Raw genomic sequence first — 5,731 nt, 5'->3', positions numbered from 1 at the left:
GGCTCTTGCACCCGAAAATGTACGTCAACCATCAGGGCTGCAGAATGGGTAGGCACGCAAGTGACATCTTTCTATGTCCACAAGCAAGTATGACACTGCACTGACATGAAATAGAAACAATGAGAGGTAAAACCACGATGCTGTCCTTCTGATATTTAAAAGTTCAATAAGCAGGCACGATGTGAAAATCAAGACGAATTTATTCAGGATAAAATGAGCGCTTTCGCGTAGTACTATCTACGCTTCTTCAGATGAAATTATACAAACAGGCTTCCATTTAAATACACATTTTTGGCGGGCTCATCATACAATTAGTCATTAATTAAACTAAATTGAAATACTAACTTCACTATTCAGTGTGTCAATTTCATTGATTAAAATGGTTAGAAAACAAATCAAGTCACCGTTCTATTGTTAAACACTAAAAAAAAAAAAAGACTGTCACTAATATTTTAATATCAGTCCTTTGTCATCTCGGTAAATATATCCTAAAAACCCCAATTTTATATTGACCATAGTGAAACTATACTAAATTGCTCAAAGCGCTAAAAAACAATATATATGTAAAACGTCCATTCAATTACTCAAAAAGAATCAAATAGACAGAACTAACACATAGTACTTATATTACAAACAAAAATACATTTCATACCATCTTTTTTGTATAGTCCTCTGCAAGATATTACAGAGAACGGATATACAAAGCATATATATAAAAAAGCTTTAACAAGGACATATACATATATTATAGTAGCCAACATTTATATAGGACATCAATATTAAGCATGTCATACTATAAATCCAATAGACATACCTTTCGTTCTTACATTGTGTATTATTGTCTGTTAGTATATGTCAAACAAAAATAAATTCATATACAATTTCATATATTCAAGACAATAATAGAAACATAATCTCTAAGAATAGTCTATTCATTTATGGTTAATAGAATATATAAGTACGATCTATCCTATCTAAAAACTATACATATAATTGTAAAATGATTAATTAATAAACGTACTCTCAGTATGCCAAAAAACTGCCAACTTAAACTGCATAAATTCATGATTTAACATCTACAGACTTGCACCCAAAATATTTACTAAATAAATAAAAACAATACCAGAATGCTAATGTTGTAACAACCAAAAAAATATATATTAATATAAAAAAGTTAAATATATATAAACATTTAATATGTCTATGAACTCTTAACCACAGAGATCGATGTAGGTTTTTATAGCATTTAATAATCATTATGTTTATGAAATGTCAAATGAACAGTAATAAATAAATACATATTCTAACTAGTTTATGACCAAATATAGATACAAATGTTATTTTATTTCCTCCCTACTAACACTGGTTTGATAGATAGATAGATAATTATTGATACCAGGGGGTAGATGGGCTGCTAGCTTCAATATCCAGTGCAATTCAGCCATGGCTAAACTATTATCTTCATCTCCCCCTCTCTTATTATTTGGTAGTATTTGCAACACTCTAAAACTAAAATAATGCGTGGAAAAAGATTTTTCCACGCATTATTTTAGTTTTAGAGTGTTGCAAATACTACCAAATAATAAGAGAGGGGGAGATGAAGATAATAGTTTAGCCATGGCTGAATTGCACTGGATATTGAAGCTAGCAGCCCATCTACCCCCTGGTATCAATAATTATCTATCTATCAAACCAGTGTTAGTAGGGAGGAAATAAAATAACATTTGTATCTATATTTGGTCATAAACTAGTTAGAATATGTATTTATTTATTACTGTTCATTTGACATTTCATAAACATAATGATTATTAAATGCTATAAAAACCTACATCTAGCTCTGTGGTTAATAGAGTTCATAGACATATTAAATGTTTATATATATTTAACTTTTTGATATTTATATATTAATATATATTTTTTGGTTGTTACATTAGCATTCTGGTATTGTTTTTATTTATTTAGTAAATATTTTGGGTGCAAGTCTGTAGATGTTAAATCATGAATTTATGCAGTTTAAGTTGGCAGTTTTTTGGCGTACTGAGTACGTTTATTAATTAATCATTTTACAATTATATGTATAGTTTTTAGATAGAATACGATCTATCCTATTAACCATAAATGAATAGACTATTCTTAGAGATTATGTTTCTATTATTGTCTTGAATATATGAAATTGTATATGAATTTATTTTTGTTTGACATATACTAACAGACAATGATACACAATGTAAGAACGAAAGGTATGTCTATTGGATTTATAGTATGACATGCTTAATATTGATGTCCTATATAAATGTATGCTTTGTATATCCGTTCTCTGTAATATCTTGCAGAGGACTATACAAAAAAGATGGTATGAAATGCATTTTTGTTTGTAATATAAGTACTATGTGTTAGTTCTGTCTATTTGATTCTTTTTGAGTAATTGAATGGACGTTTTACATATATATTGTTTTTTAGCGCTTTGAGCAATTTAGTATAGTTTCACTATGGTCAATATAAAATTGGGGTTTTTAGGATATATTTACCGAGATGACAAAGGACTGATATTAAAATATTAGTGACAGTCTTTTTTTAGTGTTTAACAATAGAACGGTGACTTGATTTGTTTTCTAACCATTTTAATCAATTAAATTGACACACTGAATAGTGAAGTTAGTATTTCAATTTAGTTTAATTAATGACTAATTGTATGATGAGCCCGCCAAAAATGTGTATTTAAATGGAAGCCTGTTTGTATAATTTCATCTGAAGAAGCGTAGCTAGTACTACGCGAAAGCACTCATTTTATCCTGAATAAATTTGTCTTGATTTTCACATGGTGCCTGCTTATTGAACTTTTAAATATCAGAAGAAGGACAGCATCGTGGTTTTACCTCTCATTGTTTCTATTTCATGGTTCTTCCTTTTTTGGTGAGAGGTACATTCAGCGGAGAGTTGTTTTCCTTTACTACGTTACTGCACTGACATGTCTCAATCTCCTTTCAGAGGCCATGTGAGTTTTGGATTAGGTGGAGGGAGTCAGAGTGACTCACATCATCTTAGAAAGAAGTGAGGTACCAGTGTCAGCTGATGGCCTGCTCCTTATGGGGAAAGTCAAATGCACATAAAAAAAAATATATATATATATCAAAGAAAGAGGCAAACACAATGTTAGTTTAGCAAACTGAAGTTCAATTCTCAAGCAAAAAGTGGTGATATATCTGCTCGAACAAGACAAGACTAACTCTTGCTGTTGCAAACATTGTAGGCAGATTTGAAAATAAGACTACAGAACATTTTCTGGGTTCCTGTTTTTAGGACTCATGACTTATGAAGAAATCTTTTTAAAACTATCTGCAAGAACAAATTGGTCCCAAAACAAGCTTCACTTAGAAAAAAAAAGGTCAGAGAAAAAAAGCACAAGCATGTAAGATGTACTGCTTTAAGAAAAAAATCTAAGATTGGAGCAACATACTCTTTTTTTTTTTTTTTTTTTTTTTAAAGAGCAGGAAACATTAAAAAGAAGCAAACCATCACTGTAATATAGCCTGATCATGTTCTATCCCCCCACCACCATCAAACCACAGTGTAAAACAAATGAGAGATAAAACATTAGGAAACATTATAAAGAAGCAAACCATCACTGTAATATAGCCTGATCATGTTCTATCCCCCCACCACCATCAAACCACAGTGTAAAACAAATGAGAGATAAAACATTCCGAGTGTACAATGAGGTATTTTTATTTCAGCTTTTAAAATAACTCCATATGGGAGCTGTGCACAGACTTCTGCTTTGTATTTTTAGAGCAAAGTCCAAGCGGTTCAGAAGTGCATGTTTATCTTCCAAAACTGGAATACAGCTGACAAGATAATCAAGATAACACAGCACTGATTAAATCATCCCCGTCCATATTCCCTACCCCCACCCCATTAAATTCCCGGAAAACTGCAGTCCTGAGCAAGTGCCGGTTCTGTCAATCCACACCCTCTTTGTTACGTACAATCACTTTGACCTCTACTCCTACATCAGCTGTTTATCCTGTCCAAGTAAACAATATCTGCTTTTGCACCTCATTTCCCCTCCCCCACGTGAAAATGCACTCAAACTTATGGGAGCAGGGCTATGCTTCCAAATTTCACCCCTGTCATATCTGCTCTAAAGACTCTGGAAATACCACATGACCAGCCACAGAGATGCCTGACATATTTTTCTCCACACTCCCTAAACTATGATCAGAAAATTAAATCTGACTGCTAGTTTAATCTGAATCTTGATCCGCCCCCATTATAAACACGTACATTACCAAATGCGTATATGTATAAATATGTGTGCTTGTGTGTTATTACAAGTACCTTTGTCAAAACTAACTGCATATTCCAAATATTAACATGGCTATAACAATTATCCATATCAAATCTCAACAACCTAGGCAATTTTAACGTATGCTAAACCACAAAGGTAAACAGTTTATGCTATAACAGCAAAAAACACAACTTTTCTACCCAACTTCACATATCTAGTGCAATACACTTGCCTAACTGTAAATACCCCATTTGAGAAAGGCTCATTTCCTGTTAATAATCTAGTCCTGGCTGTCCATTATCTTTCAAATACTTAACCTGACTATTCGTGTACCCTCTCCCAATAAGTGGAGCCACGTAACCATTCAACTGTCTACAGTAGTACTATGTTACACTCGAGAAATTCGAGAAATAATGGATTTCATTTAAGCATCAATTAACCTCCAAATGATTTCTTTTAATTAATAAACCGTTCTACGTAATAATGAAGTACCGAAGAACTCATCAAATTACTGTCATCAAATATATTTTCGTTATTAAACTTTACCTTACACGTTCAGCAATGCGTTTTTTTTTCAGTTTCCCATGTTTTCAATCTAGTCCCAAAAGTCAAAATCCAAACGCGCGGCCCCGAACTTAAAATCACAAAATGGTTCAAAGCGATCAGTGTCTCACCAGCTCGCATTCCTTCGCCTCCATTCGGCCACAGCAAGTTTCTAAACAATCCGATCCAAACGAACCGGGAAACTGGGGTAATCACAGTAATCTGGGGTACAACGGGGAGGGGGTTCAAATCACGGAAAAAAGAGGTGCTGATGTTAGCGTCAGCAAACGCGACAGTTTCTACCACTTTTCTGATTATTGTGGGGCAGTCCGTGGGAAGGGACAACAGAAGGACAGGGGATTGGAAAAGAAACAGGGGAAAAGTTTGGGAAAAAGTTGGACAGATGAAAACTTTTCACCCAGCTGCTACTACAGCCACAGTCTCGCCTGCGCGAGCCTGTCGCCCCGCGTGACGTCACCCCACCCTTCTGGCTGCTTAACCTTTTGATAGGGAGGCGGTAGTTCTTTAAAAGGGCTCTGTGCTACAGTAGTAACTACAATGGCTTATGGCTAACAGAATACGTTGTAAACATTTTGTCTCTGACGTTGGAAAAGTAATGCTGTTTATACCTGGGCAGTGAATCTGCTTCAGCTGTGTGAAAGACTTCGTTCATCTTATATTAGCTGTCTGAAAAAAAGAGAGTGGCATTGAGTGTTTACTACAGGTTCAGTTTCAACAATCGTTAGTCATTGTAGGCGTGTTGCTGTTTTCACTGACCAGACTGTCATCATTAAAGCTAGCTGATCGCCTAACATTATCAGCCTCCATGTCATTAATTTATAAAAGGATTTGGATCTCACAATGAAGTAATGCATTTTTCTCTTTTGAAGGTTATTTCCG

The 5,731-nt window shown here is 34.0% G+C and overlaps 1 protein-coding gene across 1 annotated transcript in view; it reads right to left on the bottom strand.

The window, feature by feature from the left end:
- Positions 1-5,319, bottom strand: part of KIF1C (kinesin family member 1C) — a gene marked incomplete in the record, with an annotated part of 1,373,479 nt that extends 1,368,160 nt beyond the window's left edge. The window contains 1 exon segment of the mRNA XM_044077100.1: positions 4,835-5,319.
- Between the last annotated feature and the right edge of the window lie 412 nt (positions 5,320-5,731).

This window comes from Protopterus annectens, chromosome 7.part0 (genome assembly GCF_019279795.1).
Source record: "Protopterus annectens isolate FY-2018-M chromosome 7.part0, PAN1.0, whole genome shotgun sequence".
Classification (NCBI taxonomy): Eukaryota; Metazoa; Chordata; order Ceratodontiformes; family Protopteridae; genus Protopterus; species Protopterus annectens.
This window is presented reverse-complemented; position numbering and strand designations above follow the sequence as displayed.